The sequence below is a fragment of the Orcinus orca genome, chromosome 7, assembly GCF_937001465.1.
Source record: "Orcinus orca chromosome 7, mOrcOrc1.1, whole genome shotgun sequence".
NCBI classification, from domain to species: Eukaryota; Metazoa; Chordata; class Mammalia; order Artiodactyla; family Delphinidae; genus Orcinus; species Orcinus orca.
Window position 1 is genome coordinate 47,302,514 of NC_064565.1, and position 22,186 is coordinate 47,324,699.

General features: G+C 44.4%; 2 protein-coding genes across 2 annotated transcripts in view; one reads left to right on the top strand and one right to left on the bottom strand.

Annotated features, from left to right (window-relative positions):
- Positions 1-20,948, bottom strand: part of ACVR1 (activin A receptor type 1) — a 126,955-nt gene extending 106,007 nt beyond the window's left edge. The window contains exon 1 of the mRNA XM_049712726.1: positions 20,470-20,948. The gene's annotated coding sequence lies outside the window, so the exon portion shown is untranslated. The remainder of the gene's footprint in view (positions 1-20,469) is intronic.
- PKP4 (plakophilin 4) overlaps positions 1-22,186 on the top strand; it is a 961,933-nt gene that overhangs the window by 167,437 nt on the left and 772,310 nt on the right. The window lies entirely within an intron of this gene.

Below are 22,186 nucleotides of genomic sequence, written 5' to 3' on the forward strand. Positions count from 1 at the left end.
AACAAAGAGGATAAATTGAAGGAGCTTGGGGGAAAAGGGCAGAGAAAAAATAAAGAGCAAGACCTTGGGAAAGGAGACTAGACTCAACCTGAAAATATCTGGCACAGAGTTAAGTGCTGGATAACATGTTTAAGACACATCCTCACACGTACAAACAAAAGTATTTAAAATTATTCTCTTTTAAATAGTTATGCAAACACACCCAAGATTGGTACCAGTTTTACAACAAATATCACAGTCTGCCATAGTTCCATGATCTTCTAAATGATAGAAGATCATGGAATCTTGCATGGAATTCCTAAAACCATACAAACATCAAGATTCCTTTAAAACAGTCTAAATGTCATAGTATCAAAATTAGCTGAAGCAGGGGAGGACTGTCCAACAGACTTAACCCTGAGGCATTAGGTACTGATAACTGGGCTGTACCAATATGCAAAATAAAAGACAATTTAAAAAAAATTCGAGGCATGAGTGGATTACTTTAATAAAAGGTAGTATGTTGAGATGTTTAAGAAAATTCTCCCATAAGACTTATCACAGAAGTGATGTTCTAACAATAATATCTCAAAACTAGATTTTTTAAGTTTAACATGAATAGTTCCACAGTCAAATATTTTCCAAAACAGACTAAGCCAAATGACTGTTACTTACTTGAATTATTGTAATATCCTTCCTGTTCCTAGTTTCACAATTACCCAAATACATAAAATAGATTGTATTAGTCTGCTCAGAATGTCATAACAAAATACCATATGCTGGCTGGTTCAGACAACAGAAATATATTTTCTCACAATTCTGGAGGCTCGGAAGTCCAAGACCAAGGTGCTGGCCAATTCAGTTCCTGAGGAGGACTCTCTTTCTGGCTTGCAGATGGTTGCCTTCTTGCTGTGTCCTCATGTGGCAAAGAGACAGCAAGCTCTCTGGTGTGCCTTCTTATAAGGGCACTAATCCCATCAGGAAGGCCCCACCCTCATAATCTTATCTAACCCTACTTATCTTCCAAAGACTCCATCTTCAAATACTATCACATTGGGAGTTGGAGCTTCAACATATGAATTCAGGGGAAACACACGTAATTCAGTCCAGAGCACAGATAGATAACATTTTTCAAGATCATCCTCAAAAACTGCTACCAGTGATTGCTCCAAAATCCAAATCTAACCAGATCCTTTCCTCCCTAAAATTCCCTAATACTTAGCATAGTTTGGGAGTAGGATCTGAATTGTTCAGCACAGAATAAGGAGTCCTCACGATGTAGTCTTCACCCACCTCTCCAACCTTATATCATATCAATTCCCACATGTACCCTAAGCTATGGTTAAACTAAACTACCTGCCACTCCCAGCATGCACCACACTCTCCTTTTGCCTTCTACCTTTAGACTGAATGTCCCCTACACTAGAATATTCTGCCTCTACATTGCCGGGCTTAGTTGCACTTATTCTTAAAGTGTGCACTTAATAACCTCCTTGAGTCAGAACCTTCCCTACACCCTTCCCCCCAAAGCGGGTTAGGTGTTCCTCCTCTGGACTCACTGCTGGATCTTCTGCCCACTTCTGTGATAGACAGCACTTGCCAAGCTGTACTTGAACCGCTGATTCATGTGTCTCCCTTACTAAGCTGTGAATTCTCCTGAGGCCAGGAATAGCACCTTTGGTCCCTGTGTCATCAGCACAAGGTCTAACACACAGTCAGTATTCCAAAAAAAAAAGAACAGATTAAAAACATGAATCAAATAGACCATAAAAGAGTTTGAAATAAGAAAATGAAAGAAGATGGAAGCAGTTTTTATTCCCAACATTTCACATTCATCTCCCATAGACATATTTCTAGTTAGTTAGAAATTTGCACAAAGTTTTGGTGATTATCTCAGTCACCAGCAAAATGGAACACAACATAGAAATCACTACAGAGTCAAGAGCAAAGAGACAGGAAGGGAATGAATAGAATAGGCAAACACAGAACACACAGCAGAGTGTTTATCTGTAAAACAAACTTTACACTCTCCCAATGTCACGGGTTAGTTTACTACCTTTTAACATTTTTCATAAACGCCAATGAACAACTGGTGGACCCCTCACCAGACAAAACATCTCATTCAGACTTGCAGAGGGCACTTTTAGGTATAAATTGATTAAAGCATCTTCCCTAGAAAAACAACTCACTTGAGCCTCCCTCATCAGAAATGCCAACTTTATATACAGGAGTCAGAGCAAAACTGTGCTTTATAAACTGTAAAGTCCACTACAAAGGCCAGTGGTTGTTACCGTCTGAATTACCCTTGCGGGGTGATGGTCCTTCGGCAGGAGGGTGGCTTAATTAAGAGGAGGGAAATGACTTGATGCTGCATCTGACTCATATTTTGCCTTTTTCTCCTCTCAAGAGAAACAAGCTCTAATGATACATTTTCCAATGACCAAACATTAACTCATCCGCTGAAATCTGCTCAATGACTAAAAAGTTCCTTGCTTCATAATAAACCAGTAGCTTGAAATTGTAGTGTAAATACAAGAAAGGGAGTCAAATTTTTATGCTTCTTCCTCAACCCACAACACCCTAAAAAATAATAAACTGTAATGTAATCCGAAGAGCAGATTTTTAGACATGACTCTACAAAAGAGATTATCCACTACTAGCCCTTAGAAGAGGTAAAAAAAAAAAGTGCTCTAATATGCTTTTGTCCTGTGGCTACAATTAAGGTTGAAAAGGCCTTCGGTTTTCCCCTCTAGGACATCATCAGATTCGAATGACTCCTGTCTCGTTCTCATCTCCCCTGGGTGTGCTCTTTCAAAAGAGCCTCCACATCTGTCCAGTTGCCCCTGAGCGACTCCGTCCTGCTTTCAACTTTCACCACTCACTCAAAGCCTCTCCTCTCTTGTCCTAAAGCTTGCTGATTCTATTTCTTTACTCTCTTTCATCATTCCCCTTCCCCAAATCCTAACACCGGATCTTTAATGATTCATGGAAAAGATCATTAAAAAAAAAAAATTGACAGTGGTCCATTGTGATACAGTAGAGAATGCGTAACACAAAATAACAGCTCCCTTGATTCAAAATAACAAGTATTTATTGAGGGCCCACTGTGTGCCCTGTAAGGGCTACCAAACAAGATCAGCTTTCAACAAAGCTGCGAGCTTTGTGAGAGGAGCTGATTCATCCCCACGTCCCTCCACTCAGCTCATCAGAGCATCTCATACATAAAGGAGGGCCCCTCTGAAGTCCACAGAGGTTTGGGCCTCTTCCACTGTGATGACTTCTGGTATTATGTAAAGAAATGTCAAGACAGAGTGACAAAAACTGTGTATGTTTTAAATATTTACAAAACATGCCAGGCAATATTACTGGGCTGGTCTCAAGATAATTACACGGTCCAGTAATGAGACACAAGTCCAAAGTTGTATGATCCAGGATGCCTCCTTTCAATCCTGTTGGTATATTTCTGGGGCTCTATCATTCAAAAGTAATGTCAAGACCAATGTGAAGGCCCTTGAGAGTGGACACTTGGACCAATGGGCGCTCGTGTCCACCACCGCCTCCCAAGGTCCCTACAAAGCAGTGAGTGGAAGAGTCAGTAAACAACTCAACAGTGAACATAAGGTCTCTGTCCTCAAGGAATTTACAAACTAGTTGGAAAAAAAAGAAAGAAGACACACTCTCCACTCCCATCCCTCTCCAAATATGATGGAAGAAGTATTGCACCAGGAGACCAGGATTCCATACAGCATCCGTCACTGACTGATCCCTCACCAAGCCTTTAATCTTGGGCAAGTCCTCTTCAATACATTTAAACTTCAGGGTTTCCTCTTTCTTTTTCCTGTAAAATGGAAAAATACTAATCTTGGCCCTGCCTTCTGTGCAAAGGTTATTTAGAGGCTCACATAAGATGTGGTGGCGTTTTGGTAAACTGCAAAGCCCTCCACAAATGTGAGCTACGTAGGAACGAAGGTTGAATACTTCATCATATGCTGCCTTATCATCAACCATAAAAAACAGTTAGTAACATTTATAAACATATAAATTCAGAACTTGCTATTGTTGTGTCCAGGGAATAATAAGAAAAGGAGGGGAGAAAAGGTTTACGGCTATGACTTGAAAGTAAAGCAGTTTCATGGGGCTCCAGAGAGTTCTGGCAATTTTCCTGTGACTATCTGAATATTCCTTGTAATCGTTATTCCTTGTTGAAGTCACGTCCATGAGTAACCACAAAGATGACTACTCCCCAAACAAACCCAGATTTACTCCCTAAGGCCCCATGCTATGCCAGGCTTTTTCTGCAGTTAGAACTTCTAGAGTCATTTGCTCTAGCAAGTCTTCTCCCTCTCAACCCACTCTAATCTCATTTCTTCCCTCATGCTAAACTTACACAAACAGGACTAATGCCACCCTAGATTACCAAAACAAACTGCCCTGGAGAACCCTTATCCGTTTGGGTCACAAGACTCCCTGGGAGAACAGAACCTCCCCTTCCTCCAGGTGGATGAAGAAGACACTCCCCTTGACGTCCCTCCCACTCCCCCAGTTCCCAGACTCAGCCCTTCTCCCTGCACTCACCCCATGGACCCGGGGGCAGATCACCCCCTCAGCCCTTCTCCCCAGGCAGGTTGATCCCCACCTTGAACTTCATGCCCGGACCTGGAGAAGCTCTCAGTGGTCTCCAGCCCAGCCCTTTCTCCTGAGCTATGACCACTTTTCTTCTGACAGCTCCCCCTGGATGTCCCAGAGCCGCTCAAGCAGGACTTATCAAATTGAACCTGTCCCCTTATAGAATCCCCTGTGCCTCCCTATTCTGTTCTGTGCTCGCTGCCCACCCCCGCTGCAAGCTGAGATTCTCCTCCTTCTACCTCACCACAAAGAGCAGATCAGTCAGCTCAACTCCCTCAACAGCCCTGAAATCTCTACTGTCCTCTCCAGCCACATTTGTCACTGTTTCTTGACCAGACTGCTGTTCCCCTGCCTCCACATGAGTGTCCCCGAAGTGTGTGCACATTGGAATAACCTGGGGACCTTTAAAATACATCCCAGACCAATTAAATCCCCCTGGGCAGGGGGATGGGCATCAGGTTTGGAAATTCCCACATGCTTCCAATGTGCAGACGAATTTGGGAATGACTCCATTAGAATGAACCTGAAACAGGTATTTACGGAAAAAGGCTGTGCCCATTTAAAGAAAAATGAAGTAATTAGTCAAAGGTACGGTAAACAAATAGGAAGGGTGCCCAAGGGCACCCTTGTTTGCCCAGGATTCCAGCACTGAAAATCCTAGGATAGCTCTCTGTCCCAGGCAAACTAGGATAGTTGGTCACGCTACTCAGATGAAGCAGCCTCTGAAGTTTGGGAATGAGTGCTAGCATTTCCCAAAACATGTTCAGCAAAATACCATCCACTCTCCCTGGGGTGTGAACAGCTGTGTGGCTATAAAGGGTTCCACTGTGGAATAAACTTGAAAGACCCCAGGGATATCCCAGGATAGATGATTAAATTAATGGTTTTCCTCAACGCCAGCTTCTCGGAACTTCCAGTGCACTCTGGTCATTTACAGTGTCTGAGAGAAGGACATATCCTGCGTTTCTCAAGCTCATATGAGGACCTTTTTTGTGGAGCACTATACGATTGAGGTTTCAAGAAACTTTTTGTTAAATGTTGCCTCACTTGAACTTCCAGGCAATTCTGGGAAAAAGTGAATCTGATAATGTCACTTCCTCATTATCAAGTTCATGCTTAAAAAAAAAAAAAAAAAAGGCCAAACTCCTTGGCAGTGGTCTACTTTCCCAGCTCTCCCATCTTTTCCCTTCCTGTGTTCTAATGTTTTTCAAATTTTTAGAAGCACCCAAATCACTTGGAGATAGTGTTGCAGTGCTGATTCTGATTCAGTAGTACTGGGGTGGGCCTAAGACTCTGCATTTCTAGTGAGGCTAACTCCCAAATGATGCCATTACTGCTGATCCAAGGACCACATTTAAGTAGCATGGCTCTGGTCACACTCAGTTCTAAAGGATGCTATCTTCCCTACAAGCCTCTGTGCCTCGAAGGCCCTTTTCCCACCCGATGCCTTCCTACTCATCCCTCAAGATGCTTGAGAACATCATTATCCTGAGATGACGACCTTGCTGCCCTCTCAAACAGAACTGCACATTCCAACTTTATGTTTACAGCTCCATTCTGGTGCTTCACGCTGGTATAGCTTGACTATTTTTCTGTCTCTCCCAAACGGAGCTCTCTCACAGCCTTTCTGTCTTTATATTCCCAGGGCCTAGCACACGGTAGCTAGTCAACAAATCTATACAGAAGGAAGGAGTGGCTACACAAAAGAAATGCATGAACTTGGTCTAGGGAAGACTTTTAGAAAATGAGGTTATTACACAGAATCCAATTTTCAGCTTGGAGTTTTGTGGTTGAGGATCTCCAGCAAGAGAAACAAGCAGAATTTTTATGCTATCATTGCACAGAGTCAAACCACAAAGGACTATCATCGCCTAATTTTTTATAGGATACAAAACAATAAAATTCCCAATTTTCTCAAAGTGAAAACGAAACCCAGATAATCTTCTGATTAACATTTAACAGACTAAAATCACCAGGCACAGTGGAAAATGCAACACCGTTGACCTCTACATCTGCGTTCATCTACTTTACAGAGAATCCTTCTGACAATTCTAACTTTAAACAAACCTTTGTGAAGAGTACTCGAGCAGGTTTAATGTAGTCACAGCTGTCAAAATCACGGGCAATGTATCACACTTAAGAAAGAGAGCATTTGAAAATGTGTCAATAATTATAATTAGACACTTGTACCAGATCTAATATACTTTCACTGCCCTTTACCTTCAACTGATGTGAAATTAAAAGCAGTTTCTTAAAAGTCCAACTCTCAGAACGTAATTTAATTCTAAAGTAGATATAAAACCTGTCACACTACTGAGATAAAGTACATTTTACTCAAGAGAAGAAAAGGCCACAGTATTGTAATACATCATTTTAGGTAAGGTGACCACCTTTAATGCTGAAAGGGTAAAATATATTATCAAGGTGACAAAAATCTTCCAATATTTACTTCACCTCTTTGTGAAGTAAATATTTAAAGATTTTCTCTTCAAAATTATGCATGACCCGCACAGCCCAGAAATAATAGCTATTAACATTCCAGTTTATTTCCTACTAGTCTTTTTTTCTCTATATCCATATAGTATATAACTACAAACCTGAATTGTACTATGGTTTATGTTTATGGAATTGTACATAATTTATGTATATGGAATTATACTGTTTTAGTGTCCTGCTTTTTCTACTTAATGTTGTTTTATATAACCTCCATGGTCATTCTATTCATTCCAAAATTTTCTTTGTGCCTACAATGGATAAGGCAGTAAACTAGGGACAGGATACACACACAGGGAGTAATAGATAGACATAGTCCCTGTTCTCAATATTTACCCCACAGATATACTAACAGTATACACACACACACACACACACACACACACACACACACACACACACAGTCTTTGTGTATACATACTTAACCTTTACAGGTTATTGTAGAACATTTAAGTCATTTCCATTTTTTTCTTTTTCGCTACTCTACAGAGACTTGAATAAATTTGTATACTTAAAGAGCTGTAGTGATTTTTTTTTTTTTGATGAGTAACCAAGGGCTCAAAATCTTTTCCAGAAAAATTACATTTATATTAGCAGCCCAAAATTTCCAAGTCTTTCAAATGAAAAAATCCAAGCATGTTGCTTAATTTTAGGGGAACCAATTCCAAAGAAAAAATGCAGTACAGGGGATAAACATGAATTTTATATTACATTTTATTTACTTGGTTTTGAATTTTTAAATACATCTAATTTGGTAACCACCAGGAAATCCAATCATCTTATTAACCTATACCAGTTAAATACCTTAAAATATTAAATAATCCTCTATTCTACCTTCTTCATATTATAAAATACTTTGAAAGAGCTAAAGCAGTCTGCTCTGGTCTGTTCCAAAGTCATAAATAAAATGTTGCTGTTTCTTAAAGACTGTCTATTATAGGCCTATTGCTTTTTTAAGAAAGCTATTATAAAAATAAAATATTTTTCCCTAAGTCTAAAAATCCATTGCCTCTATTCTTGATCAATAACAGAAAGCTGACTATATGGGTTTCTTGGTCACTAATGCCTACTTACCACTCACCGTATTTAAAAAAAAGAAAAGAAAGAAAAAGAGAGAGAGAGAGACAACCAACCATATAAGCTCTGCTTTTAACATAAAGCACAAACCAGACCCAGTGCTTTAAAACAATCAAAGTAAAGCTGTGGTTAGCAAGGCTCCCAAAGCCCAGGGTTCTTCATAGACTCAAACTTACACAGGAAAAAAAAAAAAATCATCAAGCTCCACTTACTGGAAGGACCAAAACGGAGGAAGACTGAGAGAAACAACAAATTATCAAACTTTAGAAAGAGCTGAGTCTATGCCCTTCTTCACAGATGAGGAAAGAAAAGTACCACAAAGAAAAAGGCTGATAAAGTGACTTTCTTGGGCCACAAAATTGGTTTACACCAGAGGACAGACTAGTGCTTGAGTCTTATGGGTTACTTCCTCATTTCCACCATGCCATTTTGCTTCACTGACACAACCCAATATCCAATTCATGATACAACCTATACCGTAATTTCAAATGTAAATACCCTTTAATTCAGCAATTCCAATCCTAGATATTTACCCCCAGATATACAGGAGATAGACAGAAAGACAGATGCATCTACATATACTCTATATCTAAATCAATATGTAGATATAGTAGTAAACGTAAAGACAGTCACTGAAACATTGTAACACATAATGTTACCTAAAATAACAAGCGAAAGACTGGCTGAATACATTATGATACATCCACAAAACGAAATACCTTTCAAAAGAATGAGGAAACTCCACGGTAGTGATAGCAAAACATTTCCAAAATAAATTAAACTTAAAAAGTCAGGTATAGAATTGAAATGTGCACATTATGAGACAACGTATAGGAAAAACACATTAGTATGTGTTTGTAAATGTAAAAGCTATCACTGGAAGGATACACAATTAGTTTTAATCATGGTTTTTCTCCAGGAAGGTAAAGTAGAAGGCTGGAGGACAAAAGTTACCTTTCACTATATACCCTTCCTATACTTCAAGTCTTGCCTTGAGCACATGTAACATAACATAAATTTCGTTTCTAGAACAGAAAATATTTTAATGAATAAAAATATATGGGGTTTCCCTGGTGGCGCAGTGGTTGAGAGTCCGCCTGCCGATGCAGGGGACACGGGTTCCTGCCCCGGTCCGGGAAGATCTCACATGCCGCGGAGCGGCTGGGCCCGTGAGCCATGGCCACTGAGCCTGCGCATCTGGAGCCTGTGCTCTGCAACGGGAGAGGCCACAACAGTGAGAGGCCCACGTACCACAAAAAAATAATATATATATATATATGATTTTTAAGAAAAAACTTATAAGAACCCATATTAACATATATATGTAATGAAATAAAGCTATGTGTGTATTAGAAATAAAAACACCAATTTGAAAAAAAAAAATTTTTAAGAGTAAGATGGTCCAAAAAGGAGACTGAAATGTCCAAGATAAAAGTCTTTATGAGAACAAAAGAAACGCCCTCCTGGAAGATTTCCATGTTCAATATCCACATCTGAAAAAGATTCACTCCACCAGTGCTTAGAATGTCCTAAAACAATAAGACCCTTAGGGATTAAAAGGGAACAAGGGGAGAAGGAGAGTAGCTGAGGTGGACCTAAACTGATTAAGTAACAATGAGTTGGAGGGAATCCTAAACAAACAACCCAAGAGAAGGAAAAAAAAAAAAAAAACCTCATCTGAATTTGAAAAGGACATTCCATTCTAAACTGAACCATTCTCTGACATTTTCCCCCCATCTCAGGAACATTTTCTATCACCTGTGTACCAAAAAGAAAAGAAAAAAAGAAAAGAAAAGAAAAAGTCATTGCTTGAATCCTTTTCACCTAAATAAGGCTTAGCAAAATAGGCATAAACATAAGTTACAGGTGTCACTCATCAAAAAGCATATTTGCCTTTGATTCTATGAGCAGATGTTCATTAGTTCCCAAGTTTAAAAGTTGAAGATTGTTATTGTACTCCTTTGTCAGGATAAACATTTGGTTTATTTGCAAGACAGGGAACTTGACCCAAAAAAGTCAATAAGAGACTTTGAACTGTTTGTACCTGGTTCATTTTATCATTCAGACCTTAGCCCACTTCTTCCCATTTCCAAAAGGCATTTCCATCCTCTTCCACAGCTCCAAGCCCTTATCTCCAGGGTTCCAGTATCATATTTGACAGGGCTCCTGTCAACTCACTAGACTCAGCTAAGCCCTCTTCTATGTCTGTGTCCCACCAGAACCTCAATGCTAGTGCCATGCCCCATCTCAAACCAGCCCCTCTTACCAACCTTCTGCTTTCTTTTAAGATCAACACCATTCTCCTAGTCACCCAGGTTCCAAAAGTCAGATACGTTTGTCCACCACCCATCCCTCCCTCTCTTCACAAAAAATGATTCATTCACTCTACAGCTTCTCCAGCCCAAAACCCAATTCTACCTACTTTCATTTCCTCTTAGGTGCTGGCCATCTACCTTCACCACTAAACTAATCATTAGTTGCCAACGGAAGGCTATATAACAGGGGTCTCACACTCATATGCCTATAAGGGACAATGCAGTTAGCACACAGTAGTGAGGCAGGCAGGCTAGGAGTCTAAAGAAATCAAGAATAAACAGCAACTGATGCTGGGCCTCAGTACCCAGAGGAAAACAGGATGAGCCAGGACTGTGGTAAACACAGCACACACGTCCCCTCAGACAGACACAATCACAATCACAGGTTTCCTGCAGGAATATGGGCCTGCTGCTGCCAGAGCTTTCAATTTTACAGGAGTAGGTGGAAATTTGGACTTTTTGTGGGAAATTTCCCCATATTTAAATGTTGGCAACCATTTAAAAAAATGTTTTGAATGCAGTATCAAACAGGACACAACTCTGAGGTGTATTCAGCCCACGGGCCATCTAGTTTTCAACCTCTGCTATAAAGCATGGTGACTTGGGGATGGGTTAAAGCTCAGGCGTGGGACCTTAGACATCCTCCATCACCCCTCTGAGTCTCAGTCTCTCCTGCTGTAGAATGGGGATAATAAGATGAAGTATCTCACAGAGTTGTATGAGCCTTAAATGAGAGAATGCAAGTAGGGGCCTGATCAGGTCCTCCTTCACAGGTATTATTATCTTATTGCTGCTCTTTAAAAATCAAGTCTAAAACCTCTAGTCTGACATTCAAAGGAAACCATAATTTGGCTCTGAATCTCCCTAAGTTTTCTTCTAAAGTGCTCTCACCTTAAGGTACGCCAATCACATCACAAAGAGCTTTTAACTTTTATAACTTCCAGGAATTACCATATATGCTTGGCAAAAAATAAAAATAAATAAAAGTGAGACAGGGTATGCAATGGAACCATTTAAACAGCACTGGCCATTCTGCTCAGGACACTTTGGCCTGGAAATTAGTGCAAACTCAGAGACATGAATCTGCTGTTCCTTTGAGATGTCTCAGGTCTTAATGCCTCTCCAAGAAGCTACACCTCGAGGCACTGAGTCTGATTCTGGTGATTAAAAATATGTACAACTCTGGGACTTCCCTGGTGGCACAGTGGTTAGGAGTCCGCCTGCCAATGCAGGCGACACAGGTTCAAGCCCTGGTCCGGGAAGATCCCACATGCTGTGGAGCAACTAAGCCCGTGCACCACAACTACTGAGCCTGTGCTCTAAAGCAGGAGCCACAACTACTGAGCCTGCATGCCACAACTCCTGAAGCCCACGCACCTAGAGCCCGTGCTCCGCAACAAGAGAAGCCACCGCAATGAAAAGCCCATGCACCACAACGAAGAGTAGCCCCCCGCTCACCACAACTAGGGAAAACCTGTGCTCAGCAACGAAGACCCAACACAGCCAAAAATAAAATAAATAAATAAATTTATTTTAAAAAATATATGTACAACTCTATTTTTTACAACTTGACTCAAACAAAAGCCAACTATCTTGTATTTACTTGCCCCATTCCCTGGTTTTGGAATGTTGCCTATTCCACAGTCTACACACATATAGATACCTCTCCAATGATAACACCAAAATGGTACCTCTTTCCAAGGCCAGCCAAACAGCTACTTCCTCAAAGGTGTTGGCTGATCCTTATCCCCCTGTATCTTGTGACCAGGATACTCAGAGTTCTGCCCTTTATAGTTACATGCGTGATTCTTCAACCCCTTACTCAAGTGCACCTTAAGATCAACTTGGTTTTACTGAACTTGACAAATGCTTAATAAATGAAGGACAAAGAGGGGGAAAAGATGAAGCAGAAGCAGCAGCAGGGCAGGGAAATGTTAATGATAAGGACAATGACAACAGTGATGGTCGCCGCCATGGGACTGTGCTCTTACTTACATCGTTGAATGCAAAGAGCTGTACCCTACTAACCACGTGTTGCGTTTCTGAACAATAAATGTACAGGGGTATCTCCCCCATCTCTCTCTCTTTCTCTCTCTCTCTCTCTCTCTCCCTCTCTGCATAGGCACTCCTGCTGTCCCCATATTATGTGAAAAGTCACCCTCCCATTCAAACATAATCTAAATAAACAGGGAGCTAAGTGGCTCCTGCCACCAGTTTAAATTAATTAGTCCCAACTTCGATGCTGATTGGGATCAAGATAATGATGCACGCTTGAAGCTGGTCCAAAACACATATTAGTCGCTTTAATCTGATTTGGAGAAACAAGCAAAGACCCCTACACAGAGAGAAGAACACCAGGATTGGGGGGATGATGGGGGAGCAGCAGAGGGGCACGGACCATCTGCAAAGTGACTGAGACTCATACAAGAAGAAAACCAGAATTCTCACCCAGATTAAAAGAAACAAATTAAGGCTGATTTTCACAATACCTAGAATAGGTTTTTCTAAACAGCTGCTTACAACCCATTAGCAAGTTGTGAAATCAATTTGGTAGATAGAGACCAGAATTTTTTGTAACAAAAATTGAACAGAAATTAGAAAGCATTGCAATAGTGTTTTGTAAAATGTGTAATCCAGCTTTATCTTTAATATGCATGCGTATGTGTGTATGTGCACTCAGTCATGATATAAACTCAACTGCTGAGAGTCAAAAATGTTTTTAAAATACTCAAATAGAACGTTTGCGTTTATATAATCTCTGGGGACTAAGATTTTCCATTTTTTACTATGCCACACTCATAAAATAGGAGAATGTTTGTTCTTGCCACCTGTTGTGCACAATAGTTCAGTTCTTCAAGCTCAAAAAAGCCTATAAAAAATATCATTTGGGGCTTCCCTGGTGGCGCAGTGGTTGAGAGTCCACCTGCCGATGCAGGGGACACGGGTTCGTGCTCCGGTCCGGGAAGATCCCACATGCCGCGGAGCGGCTGGGCCCGTGAGCCATGGCCGCTGAGCCTGCACATCCGGAGCCTGTGCTCCGCAACGGGAGAGGCCACAACAGTGAGAGGCCCACACACCGCAAAATATATATATATATATATATGTATCATTCGGCACACTTTTCCCTTACCACTTTCCTATTCCCATAGAGGAAGGTGAGAGTCACTCTAGAAAACCACCTACACTTTTTCTTGCTACTGGTTGTCCCTCCATATATTTCTCTCTCTTGTCAGTCCCTGACCTCAAGTTACAAGTCCAAAAGCTCTGGCTCTCTTGGTGGTTATTTGCTTATAAGCACTGAACTATCACTTAAGGAGAGTGAACAAGCACACTGGATTTTCACCCAGAGTGTAACACCACTTATCAATCACAGCAAAAGTGAAGATTCAGAACTTGGTTTAAAATAGCTCCTCAACCTATCCCCTCTAGACCAGAAATGCGTTTCCTCAAGTTCTTTTTACGGCACATTTTTCTCAGTACCTGCTCTCCAAACGCCAAGTATCATCCCACATCTAATATCTAGCTTTGTCTGAGATTACCCCTACCTTCCTTTATCCCCTCTGCACATTTCTCTTCAAACTCAAGGTTATTTTTTAGTTCAGTCAATAATTCTTCCATAAATGCCTAAAAAAGAAACAAAAACTAGAGCAATCTTATTTTCAATGGCATCCATGCTGCATGGTAGCCACAAAGGCCCATCCGGCTTTCATAGATGAGCAAGGCACCCAGCTGTCACACGTTCGAGTGGAAGAGGTCTACGTGGGACACCCACTCAAATCAGCCCTTAAAAACCTACCGAAAGAGGACTTTACTTTGGATTCTGTCCATTTTCCCAAGAGGTCATCCACCTCTCACATCAGCACTGTCTACCACACTATTTTCACGGTCAACTGTTTGAGAACATATGCAACAGGAGAAAGTTAGTGTCGAGGAGTCAATTCACCAGTGTTTGAGTCCCAGCCACACACATGGTACTGCAGGAGTCCTGGCTCTGCAGGCTAGGAAAAATTAGTTGAGATATTTTTCCCCAAAAAAAGAGGTGGCATCCTGAACTCCAAAAACAATCAAAAAAAGGAACCAGGGCTTCCCTGGTGGCGCAGTGGTTGAGAGTCCGCCTGCCGATGCAGGGGACACGGGTTCGTGCCCCGGTCCGGGAAGATCCCACATGCCACGGAGCGGCTGGTCCCGTGAGCCATGGCCGCTGAGCCTGCGTGTCCGGAGCCTGTGCTCCGCAACAGGAGAGGCCACAACAGTGAGAGGCCCGCACACCGCTAAAAAAAAAAAAACAAAAAAACAGTTCGTTCAACCTAGAGTGTCTTTTGTCCCTGGTTCCCAAACACACTTAAGGACTTGTGTCTGGCATCATCTTCTCTTGCGACCACCTCCCTGACTGTCTACAGTACTGGCTTCCTTTGCTCCTTTCACGTGCAACCATCCAATCATTCTCTCAGCAATTAAAAAACAATTTACTGACTGTGTGGTCCGGGCCAGGTATTATATTAGGTGCAACAGATACACGGAAGACGAATACGACACAGTCCTTGCCCTCAAGGAGCCCAGTAAGAGAATTTGAAAAGTTTTAAATTGGTGAAGAGAAAAGAATTGTGTAGAACTTTAAAAATGGAGGAATGGGGCTTCCCTGGTGGCGCAGTGGTTGAGAGTCCGCCTGCCAATGCAGGGGACACAGGTTCGTGCCCCGGTCCGGGAGGATCCCACATGCCGCGGAGCGGCTGGGCCCGTGAGCCATGGCTGCTGAGCCTGCGCGTCCGGAGCCTGTGCTCCGCAACGGGAGAGGCCACAACTGTGAGAGGCCCGCGTACAGCAAAAAAAAAAAAAAAAATGGAGGAATGAATAACTTGAAGTCCTTGCCCTCAAAGAGATCAATCAAGTCCCAGAATGAGTAGTGAAGATGACCAAACCCTAAAAGAATGTCAAAAGGCAAAATCCAGGAAGCATTCTTGCTTGCAGTGACCAACCATTCTGAGCCCTGAAGGATCTGACTGTCCTCAAAAGTGGGAGAAAGAGGGATAGGGCAGCCAAGGTTTAGCCTTATGATGAGAGAGCTGAACTCCTGCAAATCCATCAGGGCACCTGTGCTAAATCGGACCCTCTGACCTAGCCCATCCTCCAAAAACAAACTTCACCTGCTGCATGACCCTCCACAAAATTTGGAAAAGCTAAAATGTAAAGTCACTTTCCCAGTCACAGAAATAAAGGTCAAATACCCAGAGCAAACAATGAAGCAATTCCAATGGGCAAAGTGGAATGTTGGTCAAAGACTGAAACCCAAAAATCAAACAACTGAGTGGCGGTGGCTCCGGAGAAAAAAGCTCTCCTGGATCACAGGAGAGTCTTTTAGACATATAAACAAGCTCAGATTTCCAGAAACACATACAAGAGCACAAGAATATTATTCAACTGTGCAGCCGGTTTGAATACTGGGGGTGGGGGGAAATATTTGTTTCAACTACAAAAAGGAAGCTGCTGGGTCTCCTATTAATTTTGAGAGCATAAGTTCAAGTAAAACTACCTTCTATCTGAACCAAAGGCTGTGATGTGCCGACCACACCAACTCTTGATGAAGCTCTTTCACAGGGGTCTTTAATTTGGGTCTCTATTTGTCCCAATAGACAAATCCTGGTTTGTAATTTCTGATTCTTAAACTAGCATGGCAAGCAAGAGCAGTCTGCGGCCAAGTAGTAAAAAAGAAGAGGTAAGTATTCCATTTGGTTCTTTTAAGAGCTGGAGTTGGCCACAGAAAGAAACACAAAGTTTTCACTCCAAGAGATCAAAGAAAGCATTTTGTACCAGGAAACCCAATTCAAATCCTCATTTCCAGGAATAAAGCCGCAGTGCCCAATATTTGCTTGGGAAAATAAAACAGGAGACTATGTGGACTCCAATTAAAATCTCTGATGGTTTCATTTCAGAGCCTCGCCAGTTTAATGCCGCGAACGTTTTAGCCAGGCACTGCTTTAACGTAAATAGCGGCTTCCCAGTCTGAACGGTCACACTTACACTGGGTAAAACCGAAAGCGTTTTAACACTTCATGACAGCGTTCTTTGCCCCATCGTGAGCACTAGATATATAAGACAAGGTGATGCTGAGAAATGCCAGCTTCAGCCCAGCCCATGTCTCCCATAACCGCAGTCAGGAGAGACCACGCAACAGTCCATGCTATTATTCTAGTCACGATATTGGAAATGAGAGTGGAAGCAGGAGAAAATGGGTAGGGGGCAGGGGAGACATACCGCAATCTTATTCAGGTATGACAACAATCAGCTTACTTTAAAATTATCACCTGGGGTCTTGTCAATCAGCCAACAGTTCTTGCGTGCCTACTTCACACAGGCACCAAGCTAAGTCTACGTAGTGCAGTGACATACTCCCCAAGTAATCATTATGTTAATGGTTATGTGTTTAATTTCCTTTATCTTTTTATAAAAAAGTATGCATCGTGTATGTAGGTTATAAAGTCTAAAAATAAAATCAGCACCCATGAACACATCACTTAATCCAAAAACCAGAATATCACCCAATACTGTATCATCTACCTACCTCCCCCATGCCACCCAAATCCCCAGGTCCCCGCAACACACACACACACACACACACACACACACACACACACACACGGAATTCATTGTCCTGAACTTGGGTTTCAATCTAAGTACGAATGCATTGGGCTTCCCTGGTGGCGCAGTGGTTAAGAATCCACCTGCTAACGCAGGAGACACGGGTTCGAGCCCTGGTCCGGGAAGATCCCACGTGCCGCGAAGCAACTAAGCCCATGCACCACAACTACCGAGCCTGCAATCTAGAGCCCGCGAGCCACAACTACTGAGCCCGCACGCCACAACTAATGAAGCCCGCGCGCCTAGAGCCCGTGCTCCGCAACAAGAGAAGCCACCGCAATGAGAGGCCTGCGCACTGCAAGGAAGAGTAGCCCCCGCTCGCCGCAACTAGAAAAAAGAAAGCCCGCGTGCAGCAACAAAGACCCAACGCAGCCAAAAATAACTAACTAAATAAATAATTTTTTAAGAAAAAGTATGAATGCATCTTTAGGATTATTTCCTAATCATAACCAGTGAGTTGGCTTTCCAAATACAGCAGTGTTATATTGTTTCTTCTTAAAAGATGATGTCTTTAAGGGTTTTTTTTTTAAGGTGAATCGTTGCTTTAAAGACAAATACTAACTAATTAATAGACTGAGACAGACTTATCTATGGTAAACTCATGAAGACAGTGTACAAACGAATGACCTTTGGCAAACACTGGCAAGAATGGCCGAGAACATGGGTTCCACAGTCCCACAAACTCCTGGTTCAAATCCCCCACTCCACCACTGACTAGCTCTACAGCTTAGGGCAACTTAATTTTGCCAAGCCTCTATTTCTTGTTGTAAAGGAATGAAATGATAATAAACCATATGGTTGTTGTGAAAATATAATGAAAAAGTGCGTGTAAAGAGCTGAGCACAGTGCCTGGCATGTTGTATCCAGTCCACCTCCTCCCCAAATCAACGTATCTCTCATTAAATTCACTCAAAACATATCAGAGGATTGTCCCACCATCAGTAGTTTACTTCTCCCTAATTTCTAACATGTAAAAATAAATCAAGAGTCAGGGATCCAACAGCAGAGCAAGCACAGAGGAGAGGTTCCAGTCCCAGCTCCTGTTTGCCTAAAGTACACTATTTACGCATCGATTCCATCTTCACCTCGTGACCTTGAATAGCAGGATCATTTTTCAAATCCATTTCTACCCCATCCCTCCCTCCCCCAGAAAGCTGGACTACTCAATCCAACCTTACCTAGAAGCCTATCACGATCATCACGGGACTAGTTCTGTGCAATCTAGGGTAAGATAGAGGCATAGTCTCTATTTACTGATTCAATCACCATTATCCGTTCTGTCGACAAATGCACAAAATTTGGTAAATCACTACTTTGGAAACAAAACATTACAGTACTATTAACGGAATTAAGTTCCTCACTTCTGAAATTAATTCGCCACATTCCTGAATATGGCATACTCCTCCATCTTCACTCTGCATCCTTAGTATCCTTTTAAATTACTTAGAGGTAACAAGAAACTTATTTGGATTCAAATGATCACTCTCTTCCAAGGTACGAAAGTTGTAAAACTACTACCTATATCAAGTTTTATTTAAAACCACTCTCTCCATTTCAAGTAAAACTTACCCATACTTCTAGAAAAGGAGAGAATGAACCCATCCCAGCCCTTGATTTTTTTTTGCCATCTATGCAGAATTTATTGCAACATCATTCACCACCTTTGAGTATTTTCAGAAGGGGTGACGGTAGAAATGCGATTATCCAACACACAATGCAATCAGTCTAAGGCCTACACATCTCAGCCTCAAAAGACTTTTGTTTTTTTAATCCCAGGACAGAAAACAAAAACAACTGAATCACAAGAAAGGAGACTTGGTCTTAGAAGCCAGGTGATCCAAGTCCTGACCAGGCCTAAGATAACCTCCCAACCCCTGTGTCCCCATCAGTGACATGGTGCAGATCCATAATTCATACTCAAGCACACTGTAAAACTGGGTGGTGAGGCCAGTGTCTGAGGTCAGCACAAGTCTAGTGTCTGCTGGCTGCCCGAGCCCGGGCCCCCTGCCAGCCACCCACCTCCAGAGACAAGTGCCAGGACATACTATAGTGTTTCCATTTAAGGCTCGCCACTTGGATCAGCCCAGCTCTTGAAATTTCTTACCACCACCTTTCCAGGAAGAATTTTTTGGGGGGAAAAGGGAGGTGGTGTCTATTTTTTGCCACCGCCTTTCCTTGGGCTGTCAGAGCAGTCTGCATCTGTGGGACAGGATTCTTTAAAACCACTGGGTTAAGTCCGTGTCTAAATGCCAGGGCCTCTTTTCAAAAATATACAAAGTACGTATGAGATCAGTCCCTTTTCTCATCATCATCGAACTCCCACCTCACACACTTCAAAAAAGAAAGAAAGCCCAATAAAATTTACAAACCCATTGTATTACTTTGCTACCTCTCTCCCAAAGCCACATTAAGCACAACTTTTTAACCAAGACTTTTCTTTTCCTACTAAGTGGAATGTTTTCTTCGCTAAGTAGCTTCTTCTGCAGTTTCTCTCCCATGCAAGGAGCGTTCAAAACTCCCGGGGAAAAGAAGGGGAGTCTGGGGAGAGTGGGAGACTTATGTGGCACAAACTGGACAGAGCTGAGGCAGTCTAGAACCCGACGGAAGTTAGGGAGTCCGGCAGCCCCAGAGGCCCACATCTCTCCCCAGCGCACCCAAGGGTCTAGCCTCGCTGTTTTGGTGACCGTGTTGAAGGAAGGGTTTTAAACTTGGCAAAGTACCGTGCAACATCTGTAACCACATTTGCCTTCTGGGGATCGGAAGATGAATCCCACATTCCTGGCTTTCAAGCTTTTTGAAACTGCAGCTAGGAAGAACGGAGGGAGGGAGGGCGTTGAGCAGAGTTTATTGGCTGTCTTTCCAGCAGAAAATTCCTCTTGGAAAAGACGGATATTTTGAGGGTGGGGGTGATTCGCCCATCCCTTTACTCTCTACCAAGCTCAGCTAGGAAGGTGAGCCCCGTGGCCAGGCGGTCAGATCGATTTACAAGTCAGAGGCGCGCACCCTGAAGGAGTTCACTACATGCACACACGCGCGCACACACACACGCGCCCACACACACACACACACACACACACACTGCAAACCAGAGACCACCGCACTCCGCGCCTCTGCCCTCTGCCACATCCCACCGGCAGTTCAGGCCCACAGCAAGACAGTTTTGTTCCGCGGCGGCTTCCCCCACCGAGAGTGAATCGGCTTGGGGGAGAAAGGAATGAAAGCGAGGGGGAGGCACCTCAGACGCCCACCCTCCCACCCCCAATTCCTGCCCCTTCTCCCGCTAGGCTCCCTCTTCCCTCGGTCCTCCCGGTTCCGGCAGACGCGGCCGACGACCTGCACTAACCTCTGGTCCCGCGGCGGCGGGGGGCCGAGCCGGGGGAGGCGGAGTGCGAGCCAGCCGGGCGCTGCAGGTCGGCGCGGCGCGGCGCGGGGCGGGGCGGTGCAGCCGGCGAGGGAGCCCGGAACTCCGCGGGGCCGAGGGCCGGCGGCCGGCCCAGAGCGGCAGCGGCGGCGGCTGCGGCGGGCGGCTGCGGCGAGCCGGTGCGGGGCGCCGGGGGCTTTCCAGCCCTGGGGCCGGCGCGGCTGGCCGAGGAGCAGCCTGGCAGCGGCGGCGGCAGCGGCAGCGGCAGCCACCCCGGGGAAAGAGCCGGAGGAGGGAGGGGAGGCGGGGTGAAGAGGAGGCGGAGAAGGAAGGGGAGGAGGGCGGGCGGAATAAACTTCCCGAGGCGCTGCGGCACGGGCTGGAAAGACGGCCGCGGGCGGGCCGGGTGGGGGCTGGCCCGGGGGGCGGCGGGGGCGGGGGGGGAGGACGGTCACTGGAGAGTAGAAAAGTTCCCCCAGCGCCGAGGGGGAGGCTGCGGCGGCGGCGGCTGCAAAGAGCAGGAGCCGGAGCGGGAGGAGCGGGAGGAGCGGGAGGAGGAGGAGAAGGAAGTGGCTGCGGAGCGCTCGGCCAATGAGTGTCTGGAGCTGTGATTAACCAGGCAGCAACACATCATTTCCTCCCGGCGCGGATCCAGGGAGCCGGGAGGGAGAGGGAAGGCGGCGGGGCGGGGCAGTCCCCGCGCCCCCTGCAGGCGCCTAGCCGGGGGCGAGCCCGCCGAGCCCCGCCGAGCCTGGCCGAGCCGCCCCCGGCGCGCCTGGCGCTGTCTGGCCGGCAAGGAGGAGGCTGCGAGCGCGTCGCCCGCGGGGCTCCTCAGAGGCGGGGAGGCGGCGGGGCAGGCCCGAGCCAGGCTCCCGCGGCCAGGGTGGGAGGTGGAGAGGCTGCGCAGCGGGGTGAGTGCCCAGGTAGGCGCGGGCGGGGCCGTCTGGACAGCTCCCGGGGGCGCGCGGGGCGGGCGGGCCGGCGGGCCGGCGGGCTGCCTCCCGGGCCCGGGACTTCGGGCGGCGTGCGGCTGGAGTCCAGCTTGACAGACTTAGGCTGGATTCTCGGAGAGAAGCCTCGGGATTCTCATCCAGGCCATTTCTGACCTGTCTTCAGATACCCTTCCACTTGGCTCATTTCCTCGTAAGGTCTGGGGTTATGCAAGAGCTTGCCATTTTTGCAGTCCGCCTCCTTAGTGATAAAAATATGCATTTGGGGCGGGGGGAGGGGGTTCTGCGGTAATCTGGCCCTGTCCTAGGCGCCATGAGAGCTTACAGTGGATAGGAAGGGACATTCCCCGCCACAGGGAGGCTGACAACCTCGGTCTTTAGATACACAAAACACACCAGTGTGCTTATATTATCCAGAGCATCAAAAAGGCATGTGAGGATCAAATTTTGCATGGTGCCTGCTGAGTGTAAGGAAAGCACCAAGCCATTTTCTCTGCCCTCTAGAAGTTTAGAATGCACAGTTCTATCACAAAGCCAAATAAAAGCGTGAAGCTAATAAATGGGAATACCATAAAGTATTTTTATCTCTACAGGTTCATTCATGCAGCAGGCATTTACAGGGTGACTGTCTGCAGTACTGCAAAAGGCTGCAAAGAAAATGGAAGATCTGGTCCCTGCAGGCCAGGAGTTTACAATCTAATTAGAAACACAAGGCAAATATACGTGAAACCCCTAGAAAAGAATCCCCA